The 27,044-nt window shown below is 37.7% G+C and overlaps 1 pseudogene; it reads left to right on the forward strand.

Moving 5' to 3' along the window:
• The first annotated feature begins 230 nt into the window (after positions 1-230).
• On the forward strand, positions 231-25,809 carry LOC101100199 (annotated as a pseudogene).
• The last annotated feature ends 1,235 nt before the right edge of the window (positions 25,810-27,044 follow it).

The raw sequence follows: 27,044 nt of genomic DNA on the forward strand, positions 1-27,044 counted from the left end.
TTAACAGTGCCTGCTTTGATCCAGCACCTCAAGCATTCGCACTGACCTGGAAAGACCCTTAGCGTTCCAGTCCCAAGCGCAACAGTCTCGTTCTTGTCGTATAATGCTTCTAGCCGGTAAAATTTTGCGTCGAAACTAGAACACTTTGATTGACTAAACAGGCACTTTCTCGGGAAAACACTCGTTGAGACATGGGGTGGGCGGGGTCTTCTTGGGTCCGCGCGTTGAGGCCCTTGGGGCGCGCGTGCTTGGCGCGCGCCTGCGAGTCCTGACGGGCGCTGAGGGAGCTGAGCGGCGCCTGTGGCTGCTGGGTGTCAGGCGCTGGGAGGGCAGGTCGAGTCTCTTGCTGCTAAGGTCAGCGACTGCGGTTTAAAAAGACTGCAGCTGCTTCCTGTCTTAGATTGTCGCTTACGGGCAGAAGTTAAGAGCTAGTAAATGGCTTAAAGATGGCAATAGTCCTGCCAACGTAATCTCTAGATCCCCAGGTCTTGACCCTCGATTTAATGTTAGGTGCCATGCCACTGTACATTCTCCCTAGACCCGAAATTAAATTAAAAAAAAAAAATTTTTTTTTAACGTTTATTTAACGTTAGACAGAGCATGAACGGGGGAGGGTCAGAGAGAGAGGGAGACACAGAATTTGAAACAGGCTCCAGGCTCTGAACTGTCAGCACAGAGCCTGATGCAGGGCTTGAACTCACGGACCGCGAGATCATGACCTGGGCCGAAGTCGGATGCTTAACCGACTGAGCCACCCAGGCGCCCCCCGAAATTAATTTTTAAAATGTTTTCAGTGGTCATGTTCCTACACATAGTTTTTCCAGTGCTCTAACACAATTTTCATTTATCTGTTGTGTGTGTTCCTTTTTGGTTTTTGGTTTTTGGGTTTTTTTACATCTGAAAGTCAGGGGTCTCTGGGGACAGTGTGAAACCTTTCCGATATCCTGCGTAGTTTAAAGAATCAAATCACAAGTGTTTGGGACTGGGAAGAAAGACTAGGAAAGGGCTTCTCTGAAAAAGCAACGTCAGGCTTAAAGAGAAGCAAACATGTGAAAACGGATAATGCCGCTGTACAAAATAGTGATAAGTGTGAGAGCCTGAAACTTGAAATACTCTGAGGAAGTGTAGGAGGTGTGGCGTGGTAGGAACTTGAAGAGGGAGAGCAAGGTGGGAATCAGATCTGCTGCACCAGTACATTAAGGGTTTTATGCTGAGACCATTAGGAAGTTATGCAAAAAAAAAAAAAAAAAAAAAAAAAAAAGTTGCTTTAGTTTTCAATGACTGCTTTGTCTATGAAGAATGGATTAGAGGAGATAGCATGAAAGGGGAGGGACTGGTCCAGGGCCACTGTAGTAGTCCTTGTGAGATAATAGTAGCTTTGACCCGTGTGGGAAATATGATGAAGAAAGGATTCTAGAGATATTTAAGAGGTAGCACCAACAGAACTTGGTGATTGGTTGAATATGGGGAAATGAGGAGAAGCAGCTCAGGATAATTTCAGAAGTTCAGTTTTGACCAGCTGTTTGGATGTTGATGCCAGTTATTGGGAAACAATAGAGGGAATAGAGTTATTGAGGAACAATAGAGAATGATGGATAAGTATTTATGTAAAATACAAGTAGATTTCTGTAGGGCAGAAAAGTGGTCTAGACTACACAAATATATTTAGGGCTCAGTTTATTCATGGGAAATGACACCATATGACTGAATGAGATTGCTTAGGGAGCGAAGTAGCAGGTAACAAAGGAGACAAAGGACATGGAGCTGAGTAATTCCAACATGCAATGTTGGGTAGAGGAAATAAGGCCAACAAGGTGGAAAAGAAAAAAGATAAATCGTGATTAAGATGATGGGTTATGAAGCTTAGGAAGACTGGTGTTTCATCCATTCATTCAGTAAATCTTATAATAAGTACCTACTCAGCACCAGGCAGTTTTCTAATCTGGGAGAAAGCACTGAATGAGAACATTGTTTTGTCCTAAAGGAGATTACATGGAAGTTGGAAAGAAAAACCATAAACAATTAAGATAATTTTAGATAGTGATAAACCAATAAAATATAGTAATAAGAGGGGCACTTAACATGGTTCAGTTGGTTGAGCATCTAACTCTCGATCCCAGCTCAGGTCTTGATCCTAGGGTCATGAATTCAAGCCCCACGTTGCATGGAGCCTACTTAAGTATATATATATTATATAAATATATGTATATATTTATATAATATATGTTGTATAAAATATTAAGTGTATATAATACTAAGTATGAATTCATATTAAGTATGTATATAAAAAGTATGAATTCATATTAAGTGTTAATTCAAGCCCCATGTTACATGGAGCCTACTTATATATATATATATTTATTTATTTATTATATAAATACTAAATTATATAAGATATTAAGTATATATAATATTAAGTATGAATTCATATTAAGTATAAATTCAAATCCCATGTTGCATGGAGCCTACTTAAATATATATATAATATAAATATTAAATTATATAAAAAGTATATTTATACTTAAATATATATTATAGTATTTTACTTATATTTTAAAATATAAGATAAGGGAGAAAGACATGCAGGACTGGAGGAAAGAATGTTACTTTAGTGAGAAAAGACAAGGAAGGTCCCTCTGAAGAGGTAAAATCTGAGCTGAAACTTAAATAAGGAGGTAACCTGGTGATGATATGGGTGAAGAATGTTCCAATTGTCAAAGGCAATGGTTTTGAGATTAAAAAACAAAACAAAACCCAAGGCCAATGTGGCTGATCCATATAAAAGGAGAAAAGAAAATGAGATGAGAGAGGTTGTAAAGGACTCTCACATTGACTTTATAGACTGTGGTGAGGAATGTGGCTATATTTTTAAAAATCGGCACAAAAATCATGGAAAACATTTAAAAGTAAACACAGAAACCTAACAGCAATAAGTGTAGGTGGGCTTTCAGCAAAGAATTGGAAGGAGGAAAATCCTTCTTGCAATATTTTATTTTTAATGATAAGTGATAATAGGTAAATAGGTATACATGAATACCACTGTTAATAAGAAAGTAAAATCTTGTGACTCACTTTTTTGTCATTAATCCAGTTTTAGAGGTAACAAAAATATAGGTAGACAAGTGATGCCTTTGGAAATGTTAACAAAGCAAGGTTGCAAATTATAAATTTCATTAAATATTAACCAGAATGTCAAATTATAAAAGTTTGAATTATGCATATTAAAGTTAGAGGAAAGAGTCTATGGCCTATATTTTAATCAGGGATTGGAAGAATAGAAGAGACAAGGAAAAGAATCCATAGTGGAGGATACATATTATAAAAATACATTTTAGCTTTAGAAGTAGTTTTGGTATGTGTGGTAGATTTTATTCTATACAAATACCTGTTGCCTCTCCCTGGAAGAGGTATCACTCACTTGCCTCAGTGTCACACTTGATAGGATGACTTCCTTTATTAGCAAATGGAATGCATAACATGTAAGCTGTGTCATGCACAAGCAGAAACTTTAAGAGCCGAAATCTACCATGTTCTTTCTTTTCTCTCTGCCACAAGATCTACAGTGTTCTAGATAGAAGCTCAGGTTTCAGGGTGAAAATTACTTGGAGCAGATCGCTTCTCGGCCTTTTGGCTAAGATCAAATGAAAATTACTTGGAGCAGAGACATTGCTGACATAAAATGAACATATATTGAGAATAAGAAATAAGACTTTATGGCTGCAAGTCACTAGATTTGAGAGTAGTTTTTTTACTGCAGCCTGACTTAACCTACTCTAATAAAGAATTTGGCACTGAAAATGAGGTGGCACTGAAATGAGGTGGCACTGAAAATGAGTATGTATATATATATATATATATTTATATATATATATATATAGTATATACTATACTATATATAGTAATATAATAAAAATCCTAAAACATGTGACATTGGATTCAGGTGACAGCAACAGGTAACAAGGTACCTGTTACCAGAGACTGGAAGTATGGCAATTTAAGTTATACAGTGCTAGAACATTTGATGAAATTGTTCTCAATTGGAAGGCAGTTAATGACCCTCATAAACTCCAATTTCAGTGAAATGGCAGGCAAAGGATATGTTAGCCACATGTGCCAGGTACTATTGGCAACAGTTTACAAGCAAGTACAATAAAGAGATGGGCTCAGAAAATAATCAGTGGGTTTGCAAGCTGCAGTGACAGGGAATGGAGCATCTAGAAATCCAGAGACTTGTAGAGGTAGAGGATATAGCTGATATTATCTCTACCTGTATAAAGGACTGATGTTTAGCCAAAAAGATCAATTAAAATCTCAAGATAATGACCCAATCAGGAGTATAGCCATCACACCCTTATTAAAACATCTCAAAAAATTAAGGTGTCTCAGTATATCCTCTCAACTGAACAATATGAAGGTCTGGACAAAGAGATAAGGGTGTAGCTCTCTCACTAAAGCCTGACAGGATCAAGGTGACTGAAATTAAGTCTAGAAAAAGAAGGAGGTATGACTAAAAAGAATTTTGAGTATGGGCACTGGTGGATGGAGTTGGTTGGAATCAAATAAAAGTAGTCTAAATAATGCTAAAAGAACCATCACCTGTAGATTAAAGACTCTGACTTTGATTTAGTTTTGTAAATAATTTTAAAATACAAAAAAGTATAAATACTAGTCTAAATTAAATGTAAGTTATACTGTGAATAGCTCTAAAAAAGTCTAAGCAGTATATCAATAGCACCCTCCAAAAATTATTTTTCTTGCATAGTTTCTCTGAAAATTCGAGCCTAGAAAATTCTGGAAGGTATAGTGATTGTGTGTTGTTATTAATGTGTGACAGTAAAGAAATAGCTTCTTTAGAGAGGAATAATTTGGTAAGTGAGCCGTGGAATATTATATTAATGCAAATTGAAGGCAGAATCTTATATTTTTTTACTCTGCTTGCATTTAGGCATTTAATTATTTTTCTACCAGATAAGTTGACAACTGTGGTTGTTTTTCTGATAACGCAAATACAAATTATACCTTCTCTTGTTAATGAAGATTTTGTAGCTATCCTTAATCTAAAAATAAATATGTTCTTCCACTAGTATTATGGTTACTTAGCATAAGCTGTATTTAATTATAAAATTTCTATTAGAAAAATGAAAACATTTTGGTTTATGAAAGTTTACTTCCACTGTTATGAATCTCATAGCTTCACATACTGTCATTAGTTTAAATTAAATACCTGAAGAACTTTATGTACAAAATTCAATGAATACTAAAAAGTAAAGAAACTAGAACAGTTTAAAACTGGTATGTATTTTTACTGAAACCTTATGGTTAAATAATATTTTAGGAAAACTGCATGTTTAAAATTTTTAGAAAATTATACCATACACCTAGATCTTCACACTAGAAATTATTTAGAATAGCTATGTTGTATTCTTCTGTGTTTTTATTTATTATCTCTCTGAAATTTCTATCTTCTCTATGAATCCATTTATTCATTCATTTTTTCAATGTTTATTTATCTTGAGAGAGAGAGAGCATGCACATGCACAAGCAGGGGAGGGGCAGAGAGAGAGGGAGAGAAAGAATCCCAAGCAGGCTCTGCACAGTTAGCACAAAGCCCCACGCAGGTCTCAAACCCATGAACTGTGAGATCGTGACCTGAGACAAAATAAACAGTCAATGCTGAACCTACTGAGCCACCCAGGGGCCCCACGATTTATTCATTTATTAGACATGTATTAAGTGCCCACTATGTATTGTTCCTCATGCTGAGTGGTTAGGATAAGAGGAACACTACTGTCCTTCAGCATCTTCAAGTCTAGTGGAGCTAGGGGTATAATTATTACAAAGCTCTATGATATGTGCTATAATAGACACTGATAGATGACTGGTTACTGGGTATATAGTGTCCTAACCAAGATCAAGAATATACATTCATCTTTGGAAATGTTAAGTTTAGGATGCCTATGAAATATCCAACTAGAGATACTCTGAAGGCTGGCAGAAACATCTCTCTTCAGCTCAAGAGAGCGGTTTGGTCTAAAGATAAACTTCAAAAGGAAAGGAGATATAAGTGAGTTATTAGGAACTGATGAGCTTGTCCATGAATAATGTGTATGAAGGAAAGTGTAACAAGAAAAAAGCGTCAATGCTAAAACCCTACAGAATGTGAACAAAATCAGGACCAGGTCAGGAGAGAGGAGTCAGGACAGAAAAGTTAGATCAAGTCAGTCAGGGTTTAGCCAGAGAAACAGAACTTCTAGGAAATATACATATATAATAAGGAATTTATTATAAGCAATAAGACATCATACAGTGTCTTACTGTAGTCTGAAATCAACAGGGGAGGCAGGAGAGGAGGAACATGAAGTGTAGAAGCAAAGATGCATTAGAACCTGTGGGGACGGGTGGAACCCATGAGGACATAGGGACCCTGTTTCTAGAGCCCTTTGTCACAGGATTAGATATAAACCTAGTTCAAGAATAAGGAAACTGAAGGAGGAATTTGACAAGAAAAGGAATAGTAAGGAAATGCCCTAGGGGAATCTCATGCATTCCAGACAAACTCCTCCTTGCTCTCATTGAGCTGACTTATCCCAATTAACCCTTCCTAATCAAAATCAACCACCCAAGCTACTAGAGTAATAGAGCTTTCTTCCCTTGAACTTATGACTTCTAGATCAGTAAAACCACAGTTTCAGAGTAACTTGTTGCAGGTAAATTGCAGGTAAGTCATAATTTTACTAGTAGATAACTAGGGAAAATAGTAAGAAAACCATGCTGTATTATCTTTCACCACTGTGTTTTCAATTCAGAGTGGGACTAAAGTGTTAACAACTCACTACTTTGGAATGTTGGTAGCATTTTATACAGAGCCATCTGTAAACTAGGCTCAAGTAGGCCTTAGTTAATTGGTCATAGGTAATGCTACATACCATAGGTTCAGGTTGAGAGGGGAGTATAGAACATGGATATACAATTTACATATTCAGGACCTGCTCAAATCCATCTGGTGGTGGTTTCCATTTGATGATGAAATGCTACTGTGCGTATTCAATCTGATAACTTTGTTGATCAGATAAGACCCAGTTCATGATGGATAACTGAGGTAGCATGGTAATTTGCTTCAAGCACCAACAGATCTGCTAAGTTATCCATCTTAGTTGAAGAACAATTCGTGAGGCAGCCCAGACCTGTTGCAGGACCCTGCCCAAAACTATCAACTTTTCAAGTTGCTCAGTAAATGGATCAGAGTAGCACACAGATGAGGTAAATGTTGACTCCAGGACCCAAAGAGGCACACATAGTAGAAATCATCTTTGTGATAAAAGGAACCAAATGCAGTAATCTGTTCTTCTCTTTGAAAGAGCTATCTCAGGGCACCTGGGTGGCTGAGTGGGTTAAGCATCCAACTTCAGCTCAGGTCATGACCTCATGTTTGTGAGTTCAAGCCCCGCATTGGGCTCTGTGCTGACAGCTCAGGGTCTGGAGCCTGCTTCAGATTCTGTATCTCCCTCTCTCTCTGCCCCTCCTCCGTTCATGCTCTATCTCTGTCTCAAAAATAAATAAACGTTAAAAAAATAATACAATAAACATTAAAAAAGGCTATTTTGACATGTCCCAGACCCAGACTACTGGAACCCTAGAAATTTTACTAAGGTGGCAGAAACCTGATTTTTGGTCAGATTCACTTCCCAACATATCTGGCATATAATTATCTTACCTATGTCCTAACTAGTTACTTCTTTCTTACTCAGCCCAATCAGCATGATACCATCCATGTAATTGCCCAATATAAATTTCTGTGGAAAAAAGAGATGATCAAGTACCTGTAATAGGGCTGCAGAGTTGATGTATCCATAAGGTAAGACAGTCAAGGTGTGTTACTCATCTACAGAAAGCAAACTACTTTTGTTGGTCTTTAATAACATCTATAAATATAAAAGCATTCACCAGTCCAAAGTTAAGGTGCCAACAGATTTGGTCCGTAGTGAGAATGCGTTTCCCGGCTTGCAGATGAAGGCCATCCTCACTTGGCAGAGAGAGAGAGCAAGCTCTGGCCTCTCTTTTTCTTATAAGGACACTAATCCTGTCATTGGGGCTCCACCCTCATGATCTCATCTAAACCTAATTACCTCTCAAAGCCCCCATCTCCAAATACTATCATATCGGAGGGTAGGGCTTCAACATATAAACTGGGGGGAGCATACAAACATTCAGTCCATAATAGCTAGCAAACCTTCAAGGTGTAGATAATTTCTATGCTATTAAATTTGAACCATAACTTTGGAAAAGGAACCTTCCAAATTCACATTTCAAATCAAGCATTAACCTCATAATAAAACTTAATAAGAATAATCCATCCATGTTTTCTTTAATCCCAGCCAGTCTAATTACAACAGTTTTATCCAAGAACTATAAGATCTCTCAAAATGTGGGGCTCTAGTGAAATATTATGAGTTAAAATTACTTAATTTAGAAACTGTTCATAGACTTTCACTTCCAAGATTGGCAGACTAGGTTATTCAGACAATCCAGACTATCTTTTTTCTTTTCAAAGACATTAGTGTGGAGCATTGAATAAAGTCTACTGAAAATTCATGAACACCTGAAACCTCAGAATATGAACTTATTTGGACTTAGGGTCATTGCAGATGTAATTAGTTAAGGTCAGACTTGATTAGGATAGGCCCTAAATCCAATGACTAAATTTTTTTTTTAAGAAAAGAAGGGAAGACACAGACACACAAAGAAGTCCATGTGAAGACAGAGGCAGAGATTGGAGTTATGCTACCGCAAGCCCAGGAACACCAGGAGCCACTAGGAACTGGGAGAGGCAGGGAAAGAATCTCTCCTAGAGTTTTTGGAGGAAGTGTGCCCCTGTCAACCTCGTGATTTCAGATTTCTGACCCCCAGAACAGTGAGAAAATAAATTCCTACTGTTTTAAGCCACTAATTTTAATTATTTTTATGGTAAACTTTGAAAACTAAGACAGATTTTGGTACCAGAAGTGAGTTGCCTCTGTAACAAATACCTAAAAAAAGAAGAAATGCCTTTGGAATTGGGTATGGGTAGAGGCTAAAAGAATTTTGAAGTGCATGATAGAAAAATCCTGGATTGCCTTGAAGACACAGTTGACAGAAATATGGACATCAAAGGCAATTCTGATGAGGGTTCAAATGGAAGTGAGGAGCATGGTAGAGAAGGCTTCTGTCATTTTAGAGAATACAAACAGAATATTGGTAGAAATATGTATATTAAAGGTGTTTCTGGTAACAGAGAAATGAGGAACATGTTATTGGACATTGGAGGAAAGATGATCCTTGTTGGATATAAAGTAGAACTTGTCAATGATGAATTTGGATATTTAGCTGAGGAGATTGCCAAGTAAAGTGTTGAAGGTACAGCCTTGTTTGTCCTAGATACTTATAGTAAAACACAAGAGGAAAAGAATAAAAAAGAACTGTTAAGCAAAATGGAGATAGTGCAAGACATATACTCCATAGAGAGCATCCAAGATCCATGAAATCAAAGTCCTAGAGATGACTAGGAGATTAGGGGGAAAAAATTGGAGGTATAATAACAAAGACTGTTTCAAATCTTATATAAGATATCAAACTAAACAGTCAAGACTCTCTTTAAGTGCCATATAGAAGAAAAGAAAACCAGACCTAAATACATTGCTGATGAGAGTATAAATTGGTGCTACATTTTGAAAATCTGCTTGCCTTTTTGTACTAAAGTTGAATATTTGAATAGTATGTGTTACAGTAATTTCACTCTGAGGTAACCCAACAGTGATGTGTGCTTATGTGCACCAAGAGACATAAACAAGAATGCATATAGAATAATTATTTAGAATAACCTTGAACTGGAAGGAGCAAAAATATTTATCAAGGGCAAATGAATAAGTAAATGTAGTACATTCAAGCATGTGCTTCCACACTGCAAATGAACTACAAATAGACACAACATAAATGATTCTCACACACACAAAAAATATTAGTCAAAGAAACCAGAAATAAAACAAAACATACTGTGTGAGTCCATTTATGTAAAATGTAAAAACAGTATTAGACTCAGGATAATGACTAACTTTATAGGAAGTAGGCAGTATGAACTGAGGGGGCTCAAGAGAGACTTCTTTGGTCCTGGCATGGTGTTTAGAAAGGCGTTTGCTTCTTGATGATCCTTTGATCTTTATTTTTTTTTTTTCACTTTTCTCTGTTATATTTTCCATTAATTTTTTTAAATGAATTGTATAGATTTAGAAACAACAATGTTAGGGAATTTTCTTATGATTTTTTACTTAAAGATCTGATGGATTAAAAAAGAACAGAAGGTATTTATGCATTTTTGTTTGTTTGAAAGCTTCTCCACCTTTTGAGTTGATGACATGAAACCTGTCTCTAACTAACCTTATTTGTCTCTCTAACATCCAGTATTGTACATTTTATGATGTTGCTTCACTGATGCTGTCTTTGCCCATCTGCTCTGCTTTCTTGGGACTTGCCCCTTGTGAAACACAGCTCCTAAGACTGCCATTCATATGCACTGAAAAATAATTAAATACATTAGCTTGTCTAACAGATATGTCTAATAAGTAGCTATTATAGCAAATATTGAAGTACTCACCTCTCAATTTTATCTTCATATAGAACAAATACTGATAACATTTCATAGTATCATGTTAGTTTTTTTTTTTTTTAATAATTTATTGTCAAGTTAGCTAACATGCAATATAGTCTTGGCTTCAGGAGTAGAACCCAGTGATTCATCACTTACATATAATACCCAGTGCTCATACCTCCTCAATGCCCATCACTCATTTTCCCCATGGTCCCAAACCCCCATCCCCATCAACCCTCAGTTTGTTTGCTGTATTTAAAAGTCTCTTATGGTTTGCCTCCCTCTCTGTTTGTAACTTATTTTTCCTTCCCTTCCTCTATGGTCTTCTGTTAAGTTTCTCAAATCCCATATATGAGTGAAAACATATGATATCTGTCTTTCTCTGACTTATTTCACTTAGCATAGTACCCTCTTGTTCTATCCATGTTGTTGCAAATGGCAAGATTTGAATTCTTTGTCATTGCCAAATAGTATTCCAAGGCATATATATACCACGTATTCTTTATCCGTTCATCAGTTGATGGACATCAGGGCTCTTTCCATAATTTGGCTATTGTTGATAGTGCTGCTATAAACATTGGGGTGCGTGTGCCCCTTTGAAACAGCACTCCTGTATCCTTTGGATAAATACCTAGTAGTGCACTTGCTGGGTCATAGGGTAGTTCTATTTTTAATTTTTTGAGGAACTTCCATACTGTTTTCCAGAGTGGCAATTCGCATTCCAACCAACAGTACAAGAGGGTTCCCGATTCCTCTGCATCCTCACCAATATCTTTTGTTTCCTGAGTTGTTAATTTTTTGCCATTCTGACAGGTGTGAGGTGGTATCTCATTGTGGTTTTGACTTGTATTTCCCTGGTGATGAGTGATGTTCAGCATCTTTTCTTTTTCTTTTCTTAAACATTTTTATTTATTTTTGAGAGACAGAGAATGAGCAGAGGAGAGGCAGAGAGAGAGGGAGACACAGAATCTGAAGCAGGCTTCAGGCTCTGAGCTGTCAGCACAGAGCCCGACGCAGGGCTCGAACCCATCAACTGTGAGATCATGACCTGAGCTGAAGTCAGACGCTCGACCAACTGAGACACCCAGGCGCCCCTTTCAGCATCTTTTCATGTGTCTGTTTGCCATCTGGATGTCTTTTTTGGAAAACTGTCTATTCATGTCTTCTGCCCATTTCTTCACTGGATTATTTGTTTTTTGGGTGTTGAGTTTGGTAAATTCTTTATAGATTGTTGATACTAACTTTTTATATGATATGTCATTTGCAAATATCTTCTCCCATTCTGTTGGTTCCCTTTTAGTTTTGTTGATTGTTTCCTTTGCTGTGCAGAAGCTTTTTATCTTGATGGGGTCTCAATAGTTCATTTTTGCTTTTGTTTCCCTTGCCTTCAGAGATATGTCAGGTAAGAAGTTGCTGAGGCCAAAGTCGAAGAGGTTGCTTTTTTTCTCCTCTAGAGTTTTGATGGCTTCCTAGCTCACACTTAGGTCTTTCATCCATTTTGAGTTTATTTTTATGTGTGATGTAAGAAAGTGGTCTGGGTTCATTCTTCTGAATATTGCTGTCCAGTTTTACCAATCCCATTTGCTGAAGAGATGTCTATTCCATTGGATACTCTTTGCTGCTTTGTTGAAGATTAGTTGGCCATATATTTGTGGGTCCATTTCTGTGTTCTCTATTCTATTGCATTGATCTGAGTGTCTGTTTTTATGTCAATACCGTAGTGTCTTGATGACTACAGATTTGTAGCACAGGCTAAAGTCCGGAATTGTGATGCCTCCAGCTTTGGTTTTCTTTTTCAACATTACTTTGTCTATTCGGGGTCTTTTGTGGCTCCATACATATTTTAGGATTGTTTGTTCTAGCTCTGTGAGGAATGCTGGTGCTATTTTGATTGGGATTGCATTGAACGCATAGATTTCTTTGTGTAGTATCAATATTTTAACAATATTTGTTCTTCCGATCTATGAGCATGGAATTTTTTTCCATGTCTTTGTGGAAAATGCAACCAGTTTCTGTACATTGATTTTATATCCTTCGACTTTGCTGAATTCATGTTATCAGTTCTAGCAGTCTTTGGTGGAGTCGTTCAGGTTTTTCGTGTGGAATATCATGTCAGCAAACAGTGAAAATTTGACTTCTTTGCAAATTTGGATGCCTTTTATTTCATTTTGTTGTCTGATTTCTGGGGCCTAGGACTTCCAACACTGTTAAACAACAGTGGTGAGAGTGGACATCCCTGTCGTGTTCCTGATCTCAGGGGGAAAGCTCTCAGTTTTTTTCCCATTGAGGATGACATTAGGGATGGGTCTTTCATATATGGCTTTTATGATGTTAAGGTGTGTTCCTTCTATCCCAACTTTCTTGAGGGTTTTTATCAAGAAAGGATGCTGTATTTTGTCAGCAGTGACAGAATCATATGGTTCTTATCCTTCCTTCTATTATGTGATATATCACGATTGATTTGCGAATATTGAGCCAGCTCCGCAGCCCAGGAATGAATCCCACTTGATCATGGTGAATAATTCTTTTAATATACTGTTGCATTTGATTTGCTAGTATCTTGTTGAGAATTTTTGCAGCCATGTTCATCAGGGATTTTGGCCTGTAATTCTCCTTTTTAGTGGGGTCTTTGGTTTGGGAATCAAGGTAATGCTGGCTTCATAGAATGAGTCTGGAAACTTTCCTTCTGTTTCTGTTTTTTAGAATAGCTTGAGAAGAATAAGTATTAACTCTGTTTTAAATGTCTGGTAGAATTCCCCTGGGAAGCCATCTGGCCCAGGACTCTTATTTTTTGGGAGATTTTTGATAACTGATTCAAGTTCTTCACTGGTTATCTGTTCAAATTTTCTATTTTTTCCCTTTTGAGGTTTGGTAGTGTGTGGGTGTCTAGGAATATGTCCATTTCTTCCAGATTGTTCAGTTTGTTGGCATAAAACTTTTCATAGTATTCTCTAAGAATTGTTTTATTTTGGTGGTGTTGGTTATGATCTCTGCTCTTTCATTCATTATTTTATCTATCTGGGTCCTCTCTCTCTCCTTTTATTATTTATTTATTTATTTATTTATTTATTTATTTATTTATTTATTTATTTATTTTGAGAAGCCTGGCTAGGGGGTTATCAATTTTGTTTATTCTTTTTCAAAAAAATTAGCTCTTAGATTCATTGATCTGTTCTACTGGGTTTTTGTTTTGTTTTGGTTTTTTTTGGATTCTATATTGTTTAAATAAACACTCTTTATGCTCTAATCTTTATTATTTTTGTTCTTCTGCTGGCTTTGGGCTTTTTTTTTTTTTTTTTTTTTTTTTGCTACTGCTTTTCTAGTTCCTGTAAATATGAGGTTAGGTTCTGTATTTGAGACCTTTCTTGCTTCTTGAGATAGGCCCGGATTGCAATGTATTTTCCTCTTATGACTGCCTTTGCAGCATCCTATGGGGTTTGGATTGTCGTGTTTTCATTTTCATTTGTTTCCATATATTTTTTAATTTCTTCTTTAATTTCCTGGCTCACCCATTCATTCTTTAACGGATGCTCTTTAACCTTTATATATTTGGGCTTTCCAAATTTTTTCTTGTAGTTGATTTCAAGTTTCATAGAATTGTGATCTGAAAATATGCATGGTATGATCTCAACCCTTTTATATTTGTGTGTTTTTTTAAATTTACATCCAAGTTAGTTAGCATATAGTGCAATAATGATTTCAGGTCTGGAATTCAGTGATTCATCCCCTACATATAACTCCCACTACTCATCCCAACGAGTGTCTTCCTTAATGACCCTTGCCCATTTAGCCCATCCCACAATCCTTTTATGTTTGTTGAGGGCTGTTTTTTGACCCAGTATTTGATCTATTTTGGAGAATGTTCCATGTGCACTCAAGAAGAATGTGTATTCTGCTGCTTTTGGATGAAAAGTTCTGAATATATTTGCTAAGTCCATCTGGTCCAATGTGTCATTCAGAGCCATTGTTTCCTTATTGATTTTCTGCCTAGATTATCTATCCATTGTTTAAATGAAGTATTAAATCCCCTATAATCACTGTACTATTATCTATACATTTATTTATGTTTGTGATTAATTGACTTATATTTTGGGGTATTTCCACTGGGGGCATAGACATTTACAATCATTACCTCTTCTTGATAGATAGACCCCTTAATTATGATATAATGCCCTTCTTCATCTCTTGTTACAGTTTTGTTCTGAAATCTAGTGTGTCTGATATAAGTATGGCTACTCTGGCTTTCTTTTGACATCCAGTAGCATGATAGATGGTTCTCCATCCCCTCACTTTCAATCTGCAGGTGTCCTCAGGTATAAAATGAGTCTCTCATAGGCATAATATAGATGGATCTTGTTTTTTTTTTTCAGTCCATTCTGATACCCTATATCTTTTGATTGGGGCATTTAATCCATTTACGTTCAGAGTGATTATTGAAAGATATGGATTTAGTGTCTTGTGTTATCTGTAAGTTTCATGCTTGTGGTGATGTCTCTGGTCCTTTGTAGTCTTTGCTGCTTTCCACTCAGGGAGTCCCTCTTAGGATCTTCTGTAGGGATGGTTTGGTGGTCATGAACTCCTTTAGTTTTTGTTTGTCTGGGATAGCCTTTATCTCTCCTTCTATTCTGAATGACAGCCTTGCTGGATAAAGGATTCTTGGCTGCATATTTTTCCTATTCAGCACATTGAATATTTCCTGCCACTCTCTTCTGGCCTGCCAAATTTCAGTGGACAGGTCTGCTACTACCCTTATGTATCTAACCTTGTAGTTTAGGGCCTGTTTGTCCCTAGTTGCTTTCAGAATTCTCTTTATCTTTGTATTTTGCCAGTTCCCCTATGATATGTCATGGTGTCAACTTGTTTTTATTGATTTTGAAGGGAGTTCTCTATGCCTCCTGGACTTGGATATCTGTTTCCTTCCCCAGGTTAGGGAAGTTCTCAGCTATGATTTGTTCAAATAAACTTTCTGCCGCTTTCTCTCCCTCTTCTTCTTCTTCTGGAACTCCTTTGATATGGATATTATTTTGTTTCATTGAATCACTTTGGTCTCTAATTCTCTCCTCATTGTCTAGTAATTTCTTTTCCCTCTTTTTTTCCCCCGCTTCATCATTTCCCATAATTGTATCTTCTATTTCACCTATCGTCTCCTCTGCTTCTTCTATCCTTGCTGTCACTGCATCTAGTTTATTTTGCACCTCACTTACAACATTTCTGAATTCGTGACTGTTTCTTAGGTCCTTGTTCTCTGCAGCAATAGGTTCTCTGCTGTCTTCTATGCTTTTTTCAAGCACAGATTTTGTCTTATGACTATTATTCTAAATTCTTGTTCAGACATATTGCTTATATCTTTTTTGAGCAATTCTCTGGCTGTCATTTCTTCCTGGAATTTTTTTTGAGGCAAATTCTTCCATTTCATCATTTTGGCTAGGTTTCTGTCTTTTATGTGTTTTAATAGCTTGTTATGTGTCCTGCACCTGTGAGTACTACTATATTAAAAAGAGATCATACACTGTCCAGGGCTTGGCACTTCAGGAAGTACTTTTGGAGTGTGTTGCATGCACTCTGTTGTTGCATCTTTAGCTGTTCTATCCCACTGCTCATAGTGGTGTGTTGCAGACTTTGAGTTTGATGTTCTCTCTTGTCCAACAAGAGAGCGGATGCAGAATTGAATACGAGAGAGGCTAATGTCCAGGAGGAGACAAGAGCACTGAGTAAGGGTACTTGCTTTGTATTTATTAGGATCAGAAGGCTTTCAAACAAGATGGATGTACAGAAAGAGACAATAAAATGGTGATCATTAACTCATGTTTGTGAGAGAAAGGGGTTTTCTAAGATATGTGGTGTTAGGGGTTTGGGTCAATACAAAACAAAATTCTGGTGCTGAGCAGATGGCTGTTTACAGCAGGCACCAGGTGCTGTGTCTGTTTATCTTAACTTAGATAAGATGGATAGAGCATGCTGCCTCAGGGTCAACAAGACACTTTTTTTTTTTTTTTTTTTTTTTTTTAGTTAGCTCCAGGCAATTTCACCCTGCTTTGGAGGTCTTTCTCACTGTTTACCTTTCAGCTCTGCTGGAGGCGCTTCTGCTCTGTGCTCTGTTTACCTATTCTCAGACGCTTTTGTCCTGTGGAAGCAGTTTCCTGCTCTTTGCTTTGTTCTATGCTGGGGGCACTTTAGCCCTGTGGCTGCTTTCTGCTCTAGCCCTGTTAACCCATTGGTGCAAGCTTGGGAATTCCTAAACTTATTCCCCACAGTGGTGGATTTTTGGGACCTTCTACCAGGTGTGCTTTGATTTGTTCCTTGAAGAAACCATACAAAACCACAGGGCAGTTGTCTGTTGGTGCCTGGAACTAGAGGCTGTGCTGGTCTGAGAGGCTGTTTGGTTCAGTCAGTGTCAGTCTCACTCCATAGATAAGCAGTTACCAGGCATGGAGGGGCATGGTTTGGTGTAAGTGTGTCCCACCTCCACTGAGGGCTGCTGTCCTGTTCCCTGAAACCCCACCATGTTTGTGACAGGGAGAAAAATGGTGACACCCCAATCTCTCCTCCCCAGACCTGGTGTCTCAAACCACGATGTTCAGGTAGCACTCACAGTGTAGTGCCGGCAGGCAGCTTGCCCTGTTCCACAGTCTCCCGTGCCTCTTCGGCACTGGGCTAGGATTCAAAACCTGATGTCTTAAAGGATTCTGCTCCATGACCTGGTTCTTCTGGGGTATTGCCACTCTGCCCAGATGACAAAGGGCCTCTGGCTGGTACCTAGAGAGTCTTTTGTCCTTGGAGTATACCCTCTTCCCACAGTACTCAAGGGAGGGGACTATTTTCTCCCAGTGTGCCCCTGAGATCACCACGGCATACCTGTGCTGGGTCCCCTTCCCCACCGCGGGCACCTGCACATGGCCCCCTCTAGTCCACAGAAAATTGCACACCCCTGAAAACTCCGATCTTTATCTCCTAAGGCTGTTAGCAAAGTAGAAACTGGTTCTCTCCATATTTTTTGTTCCCTAGTCCATGGTCTGAAGAGTTTTTTCTCTTGTCCAAATAAAATACTACAGTTCCACAGCTTCTCTTTCTCTTCCTCTTGTCTCTCCACAGATGGGGTCCCCTCCCGTCCGTGCCCAGAACCACCAGTTTTATCTCTCCCAATTCATGAACACGCACCTCTGTCCCGCCAAGCTGTCTCTTTCCACCTGTGGAGATTTTTCTGCCACTCCGCAGCCTGCATTCCCGGGCGTTCCAAGTGTTCTGACCTCAATACAGCTGTGTTTGAGGGAGGAGGGAAATTGTGGTTCCCTTACTTCTCTGCCATCTTAACTCCTGGTGTCATGTGAGTTTAAAAAAAAAGCTATGTTACTATGTGAATGAACCATGAAAACACTGCTTGATAAAATAATCCAGACACATGAGATAACACATTTTTTATTCCATTTATATGAAATACCTAGAATAGGCAAATCCATAGAGACATAAAGTAAATTGGTGATTGTGAAGACTAGCAATAGGGGAAATGAGAAGTAACTACTATTGGGTATGAGGTTTCTTTGTGGAGCAATGTAAATGTTCTAGAATTATTTAGTGGTGGATGGTTGTACAACTTTTGAATATGCTAAAAATTGCTGAATTTTACACCAGAAAGGGTGAGTTTTATGGGGTGTGAATTATATCTCAATAAAGCTGTTATAAAAACTCAGCCCTGAGCTAAGCGCCTTTTTTAAAAAAGGTAATCTTGTTATATCTAGAAAGATGACTGACTGGCTAGGGTACAAAGATAAGCTGATAGTTTATTTTCATGGTACTCGTTTGTGCATTTAAAATTTTTTTACTGTGCATACATACTATCTGTGAAAATTAACTTAAAATATTTTTACTATTATGTATTCATTAAATATATAGAATGTTTTTATTCATGTAATGCTATAGTAGATCCTTGCTGCCTAAATTCTTAAAGAAAATCCTGTGGTCAGTATGTTTGAAAAGAATGATTATCAATGAACCCTTTATTACAAAACATAAAATGATCTTAGAATTTCCCAGACCTTCAAACTTGCAGTTGGGAATTCTGATTTGAATCTGATCCTTATTCCTTTGTCTATATTCTCTCCTTTCTCTATAAGAACATTAAGAATTCTCCTGAAGTTCAGAAATTTAAACACAATCTTTTCTTCATCAATATTGCTTTCTCTTGAATATCTCTGAAAATATTAATTATGGCAAAATAAAACGATCCATGGGCTTTCTGGGATCATAAATGACAGCTAGCTTCTGGTTTCTTCTGGCTACAACCCAGCTCAGTATTTCTTATTTCCATCTTAGCATTCTATCATAACAAATACTTTTTACCAAACGCTGGCCTTCAACTGGCACCTTATTCCATGTGATTACATGTGATAATATAAGTAACTCTTTTACCATGCATGCCTGGGAATACTGATGTCTTATTTTCCACTGGTAATAAAATCATCACTGTTGGGGTGCCTGGGTGATTCAGTTAAGTGTCCACTCTTGATTTTGGCTCAGGTCATGATAGGGTCGTGGGATCAAGCCCCACATTGAGCTTTGCACTGACAGTGAAGAGTTGGCTTGGGATTCTGTCTCTCCCTATCACACATTCTCACTCTGCCCGTCCCACGGTCATATGCATGTGCTTTCTCTGTCTCTCAAAATAAATAAATACACATTTTAAAAAAATTATCACTGTCTTTTGACCCACACCACATCAAATAATAAATCTTAGATTCCCATTTTGAGGTTTTATTTCTTTCTTTTCTGAACATCTTAAGATTTTAGTAGAGGAAATAGAAACCAGTCTAGGTATGTTACTCTGAAAAGAAATTTGGTGCATACAAAATCATTTGAAAGCCTGGAAGAATGAAAGTCAGGGATCCAATGAGACTTTTAGTTTGAAGATCATACAATTGTAGCTGTGATGTAGAAGCGAGAAAATGAGTGCAATTATTGCCACTAACCTTTTTCCAGAACTGCTGCTCCACTGTAAGTTTATCCCTTTGAAGCTGGTGAGTAGATTCTGCCAGAATGTGAATGGAGCTTGTTTTGGTGCTTGTACAGCTAACAGAAGATGGCCTCTGCCTCCCTTTTACCTTCTAAATCTCATGATGTATGTAGGAGCCCTGATATTTCTGAATTACAGAATTGTTTTAAAGGTTTTTAAAAGTTTAGTTCCTCTCATGTTGTTAGATTTAATATTTAATTAATATTTTTTACTCTAATACTTATACTTTTTTAAGTATAATACTTTTATACTTAAATACTTTAATATTTAATTAATCTTGTTTGCTCATATGTCTGTATACATAGATTGCATGGTATTGGTAGCCAGAATTTATATACCTTGCCTAAATAAGAAGCCCTGTTCACCTGGAAAATAGATAATGGATACAAGTTCTGTTTATAGATGTCTTTGCTCTTATGATTATAGTGGGTGGGAAGAAGTTTGGTGGTACAGGGAAGGTGCATGTGAATGAGTAGGCTGTCCTTTATGGTTTATTAGTAGTTTATAATGCTAAATTTTTCCATTTCTTTTGGCAGTTGATAGTGGACTCACTATCTTTCTTTCTCTTATAAACCTGGTACCCATTCTGAAAATTTCTGGAGTCAGACTTCCTGCTTAATAGAACTGAACTTGAACTTTTATTCTGGAGAGAAACATTGTTTTCAGCTTCCCTGGAAACAGGATTGCTGTGTGGTTTTCTCCTTTTAATGAATTATCCAACCAGTTGTCCAAGTCTTAGCCCTCTTCAAAGGCCTCATTATCTCTCATCTGAGGGTTATACAGACACTTTTAACAAAAATCTCACTTCAGTAACTCCTTTCTTTCACCTGGGTGAAATTATTAGCTCCTTAGTTTGCTGAATTTTTTTGGCAATCAGAGCCTACCTTTCCATAACTGTCAAAATCCCTTGATAACCCTCAAAAGTTTGTGACACTTCTCCTAGGTTTACAACAATACTATGGTTTAATGGCCTTATTTCTATTTTTATGTTTATTCTGTGATTTCAGTGAAATTTGGGGAGGGTACAAAGGCAATTCACATGTTCAACTACCTTTTGTGAATCAGATCTATTATCCTTAGATTTATAACAAACAGTTTTGTATTTTCCTGGCTTCTTAACAAAACAGTCAGGGTCAATAACCTCTCCCAAACCAAATAAGACAATTCAATTTTTGTTTTCATTTTTCTTATTTTACACTTCCCACACACCAATTTCTTTACCACCAATTCTCTTGGGTTTGGTTATAATCTTTTAAAATTATGACTCTTCTGGTTACCTATCCTTGCTTAATACTTGTATTAAATTCCACAATTTCATTGTCAATAATTATTAATATTTAATTACAACTTTTATTTTCCTTTTCTTTTACATCATTATTTGCATTGTATGTTATCCTAGTTCTTGGATTTTTTTTTTTTTTTTACCATTTTTTTGCAGTAATTTTGGAAATAGAGTCCTTTGTCATCGGCTTCTCAATACCATTTAACTAGAGTAGTTATTATTATCATCTCCAGATTCTAAATGAAGAATCAGAGGCTTGGGGTGCCTGGCGGGCTTAGTTGTTTGAGTGCCTAACTCTTGATTTCAGCTCAGGTCATGATCCTAGGGTCATGGGATCAAGCCCCCTGCATTGGGCTCCATGCTGAGTGTGGAGCCTGCTTAAGATTCTCTCTCTCCCTCTACTCCTCTCCCCTGCTCATGCTCTATTTCTCTCTCAAATAAATTAATAACAAAGAAAGAAAGAAAGAAAGAAAGAAAGAAAGAAAGAAAGAAGAAAAGAAGAAAGAAAGAAAGAAAGAAAGAAAGAAAGAAAGAAAGAAAGAAAGAAAAAGAAAGAAACAAAGAATCGGAGGCGTTCCTAGGTGGCTTATTCAGATAAGCATCCAACTTTGGCCCAGGTCATGATCTCACTGTTCATGAGTTAGAGCCCTGCGTTGGGCTCTGTGCTGACAGATCAGAGCCTGGAGCCTGTTTTGGACTCTGTGCCTCCCTTTCTCTCTCTGCCCCTCCCTTCCTTGCTGTCTGTCTCTCTGTGTGTCTCTCTCTCTCTCAAAAATAAATAAACATTAAAAAAATAATAATGAAAAAAGAAAGAATTAGAAGTTCAAAGAGATCAAGTTGACTTTTTAAAGGTAACACAGAAATTCAGTGGCAAAGCTTGGACTGAAATTCAGGTCTCCATATTTGCTGTTTGCTGTCTTTTGTTTTCCTGTTTGTTCCTCTTTCATATAGAAAGTGTCACATAACACTTTGCTGCTTACTTCACCACCTTTTGTAGGAGTAGTTTGAAGGACCATTTTTACATATAAATCTGATTTATATAATTATTGTTGATGGCACATACAGTCATGTTCAGCTTGATTAGTTGAAGATCATTGTGAACATTAAGAATATGCTTTGACAAAATACTACATTAAGGCTGTCTGTGATTGTAACTATTATGAAATAATTATTCTTATAATATGCATACTAATGCATGAATATCTCGAATTGAACATAGAACAAAACGAAAAACATGATGGATTATGTAACACAGGTATTTTAACAAGATGGCATATCATGTGAAGATTCAAATTTGTTAGAGTTAAGGCCAACAGTAATTTACAATGTGTGCCTTTAAGACATAGAGAAAAATATTATAGATGTTAATGTAGCAGCTCATAAACAATAAAGATTCTTTATGTACAAAAAAATAATAGCAAAGCAATATCCCTTATGAACATAATGCAAAAATACTCAACAAAATACTAGCAAAACTGAATCCAGTAACATATACACCATGACTAAATGGAATTTATGCCAGTAATGTAAGGTTGGTTCAACATATGAAAATCAATCAATGTACTATGCCATACTGATAAAATTACAAAAGTATAAAAAACACATGATTGTTTCAATAGATACAGAGAAAACATTAAAAACTCAAAACTCTTTCAAAATGAAAACAATCAGTAAACTAGTAACAGAAAAGTTCTTCCATGTGATAAAGGGCATCTATGAAAACCCACAGCTAACATCAGACTCAATAGTGAAAGACTAAAAGCTTTCTTCCTAAGATCAAGAACAAGACACAGAAGTGCACTCTCACTAATTTAAATTTTTTTTTTTTGATGTTTATTTTTGAGAGAGAGACAGACAGACAGACAGAGCCTGAGCAGGGGAAGGGTAGAGACAGTGGGAGACAGAATCTGAAGGCTCCAGGCTCTGAGTTGTCAGCACAGAGCCCGATTCAGGGCTCAAACCCATGAACCGTGAAATCATGACCTGAGCTGAAGTCAGACGCTTAACTGACTGAACCACCCAGGTGCCCCGCACCCTCACTACCTTTATTCAACAGTGTACTGGAGGTTCTATTCAGCCCTAAAATTAGGCACGAAAAAAAAAGAAGGCATGAAAAGAAGAAATAATTTATTTCATGTAATTTCCTGGAAGTTGCACATACCTTTTCTGCTAGCATCCCATTGGCAGAACTTAATTATGTAACCACATATAACTTTGAGAAAGTTAGGTAATGTAGTATCTATTCTTGAAAAACTTGTGTCTGGTCAAAATTTGTGGCTTTTATTTATTTATTTATTAAAAAAAATTTTTTTTTTTTAAATTTTTTTTTCAACGTTTTTTATTTATTTTTGGGACAGAGAGAGACAGAGCATGAACGGGGGAGGGGCAGAGAGAGAGGGAGACACAGAATCGGAAACAGGCTCCAGGCTCCGAGCCATCAGCCCAGAGCCGGACGCGGGGCTCGAACTCACGGACCGCGAGATCGTGACCTGGCTGAAGTCGGATGCTTAACCCACTGCGCCACCCAGGCGCCCCAAAAAAAATTTTTTTTTAACGTTTATTTATTTTTGACACAGAGAGAGACAGAGCATGAACGGGGAGGGTCAGAGAGAGAGGGAAACACAGAATGGGAAGCAGGCTTCAGGCTCTGAGCCATCAGCCCAGAGCCCAATGCGGTGCTCGAACTCACGGACCGTGAGATCGTGACCTGAGCTGAAGTCGGATGCTCAACCGACAGAGCCACCCAGGCGCCCCTGGGGCTTTTATTTTTGAAGAAAGGTTAATAGGTATTGGAAAACAAGTAACAGTTTCTTTCACATTTATTAAATGCAAATCAAAAAAGCAATTTGCTATTTAAATTTTTTTTCTTTCTCTGTTTCTTTCCTTTTCTTCCTTGTCTTTTTTTTTTTCTTTTATCACATGGGTTGCACAGGTTAAAAAAGATTGCTAATTTAAGTGCAATGTGGGAGAACCTGGGTGGCTCAGTTGGTTAAGCATCCAACTCTTGATTTTGGCTCAGGTCATGATCTCATGGTTCATGAGATGCAGCCCCAAGTTGGGCTCTGTGCTGACAGCATGAAGCTTGCTTGGACTTCTCTGTCTCTCTTTCTGTCTGTCTCTGCCCCTCCCCTGCTCAAGCTCCCCACTCCCAAATAAATAAATAAACTTAAAAAATAAAGTAGTATGGTCCTCTGGGTGGGATCTTGGAACAAAAGAGGACATTAGTAGTAAGGCTAGTAAAATCCAAATACATTTTGCAGTTTAATTAATAATATTGTACTAATGTTAATTTCTTAGTTTTATAGATATATAACATGGTGATGCAAGATGTTGACATTAGTGGAAACAGGATGAGAAGTATACACAAACTCAGTATTATTGTTGCATTCTTTCATAATCTAAAATTACTTAAAAATAAAAAGTTAGGGGTGCCTGGGTGGCTCAGTCAGTTAAGCGTCCAACTTTGGCTCAGGTCATGATCTCACAGTTCGTGAGTTCGAGCCCCATCTTGGGCTCTGTGCTGACAGCTCAGAGCCTGGAGCCTGCTTCAGATCTTGTATCTCCCTTTCTCTCTGCCCCTCCCCTGCTCATGCTCTGTTTCTCTCTCTCTCTCTCTCTCTCTCTCTCTCAAAAATAAATAATAAAACATTTAAAAAAACTAAAATAAAAAGTGAAAAAAAAAAGATTGCTAATACTCAATTGTCAGGGGTTTGGAAAGAATTCTTATGCACTCCTGGTGGTAATATATATTACAGCCTGTTTTTAGAGAGCAATTAAGCATTGTTTATTAAATATGAATGTGTTTATATTTTTTTATTCAGAAAATCTATTTCTATCAGCAGTGCACGGTGGCAAGATGGTGATGAACATTTCCAAGAAGAGGAAGTCTATGGCAGATGGCATCTTTAAAGCTGAACTGAATGAGTTTCTCACTCAGGAGCTGGCTGAACATGGCTACTCTGGGATTGAGGTCTGAGTTACATTAACCAGGACAGAAATCATTGTCTTGGCCATCAGGACTCAGAGTGTTTCTGGCGAGAAGTGCTGGTGGATCTGGGAATTGACCCCTTGGTTCAGAAGAGGTTTGATTTCCCTGAGGGCAGTGTAGAGCTTTATGCTGAAAAGGTGGCCACAAGAGATCTGTGTCCCAGTGACCAGGCAAAGTCTCTGCTTCACACATTACTAGGAGGCCTTGCTGTTCAGAGGGCCTGCTATGGTGTGCTGTGGTTCATCCTGAAGACTGGGGCCAAAGGCTGTGAGGTCGTAGTGTCTGGGACACTTGAAGGACATAGGGCTAAATCCATGATGTTTGTGGATGGCCTAATGATTCACAGTGGGGATCCTGTTAACTACTACATTGACACTGCTGTGTACTGTGTGCTGCTCAGACGGTGTACTGGGTATCAAAGTGAAGTTCATGATTCCTTGGGACCCAGATGGTGAGATTGGCCCTAAGAAGCTGGCCCTAAGAAGCCCCTGCCTGATCATGTGAGCATTGTAGAACCCAAAGATGAGATACTGCCTACCACCTGAGTCTCAGAACAAAAGGGTGGGAGGCCAGAAAGGCCTGCCATGCTGCAGACAGTACCCACAGCATAACAAGGTTTCCTTGGCAGGTGGATCTGGAATCTGGATTTTGCTCTGTAAAGACCTTTAATAAAATCTTTGAAAAAGAAAAAAAACACAAAAACTACAATCTATTTCTTGGAATTCCTCCTATAGAAACTTGAATGCTAGCTTTTGGAGTGTCTTTCCCTTCTTAGATAATTCAGCATAATTCCTCCCAATGAATCTAGGAGGTTGTTAGAGAGTGGAATGTTTGGTTTTCTAACTTCAGAGTTAAAACAATCCTTATTTTTTTATAAAGTAACATTATAAAATAAATAAACATTTATTTATTTATTTATTTATTTATTTATTTATTTATTTATTTAGAGAGCATGCAACTACAAGTGAGGGAGAGGCAGAGAGAGAGGGAGAGAGGAAGAGAGAGAGAGAGAGAGAAAGAATGAGTCCTAAGCAGGCTCCAAGCTGTCAGCATAGAGCCCGATGCAGGGCTCAATATCATGAACCTTGAGACATGACCTGAGCTGAAACCTAGAGTCAGACACTTAACTGACTGAGCCACCCAGGCACCTCCGTATGGTTGATGTTTGAAGTAGAATGGAAATTAAGTTCCCAGAGTAGAGATGGTTAAATAATTAAGTTCCTAGGCTTTTAACTCGAGGAGTAACAGGTCTGAAGGCCAATGGGGAATATGAAGGATATGATGCTACCTCTGGATCTGGAGAAAATGAAGTGTGGGAGGCTGAGTGGCCTCCAGCTGAGAGGGCTGCAGGGTAATTTCCCATTTTAGACAAGGAAGTGCATAAATGATCCTTGAAAAGGAAGAGGGATTACTTTGTAGGTTTTAAAATTTTCGAATTTAGTTTGTAAAGCACTGTGGAAACATTTGAGGGGGCACATAGCAGTGGTAGTTTGGGGCAGGGCACTAGAGATTCTTAGAGATTGGAGAAGTTTACACTTTTAGTGGGGATGAGCAACACAGAAAGATGAGGTTGCAATATAATTTGTACAACTACTGTTATGGTGGAATGTCCTGGGGTATTAGAAGTAGTCCAGCTTTTGGTAAATTTAACTAGCCATGCTTTCCTAGCCCTCAGCATTTGTGTATGACTTTTCCTTGGTCTGGAACACCTTCATCTCCTTTTCTCCCTTTCTCAGGCCAGTTCAGGCTGTTTGGATCTATAATTTACTCCAGGAAGCCTTCCCTGAGTGCTTTCTCTCCTTTTAGCATGTGTACTTTTTCCCTGGTAGCCTTTCTCACCATACACAGCGAGTTAAGTTCTGGAGGAGAAAAGACAACTGTCTTGTAGAAGGTCCAGCCCCTATGTAATCATACCATAAATTACACGTCTTTATAGTGAATACTATTTTTTTTCAAGTTTAATATTATAAAATTCAATTCCAGTTTACAAAATAATTCAACATGTTTCTTTAAAGAGTAAGTTCCACTACTAATGATTTGACTCCTACACATTTACTTCCCCATGTTACAAACACTGCCACTCCATGTTTATGTGTGGAATACACTAATGATCTGAATTAACTTCATCCAAATCTTTCTCGGCCCT

Source organism: Felis catus, chromosome A2, assembly GCF_018350175.1.
Source record: "Felis catus isolate Fca126 chromosome A2, F.catus_Fca126_mat1.0, whole genome shotgun sequence".
NCBI classification, from domain to species: domain Eukaryota; kingdom Metazoa; phylum Chordata; class Mammalia; order Carnivora; family Felidae; genus Felis; species Felis catus.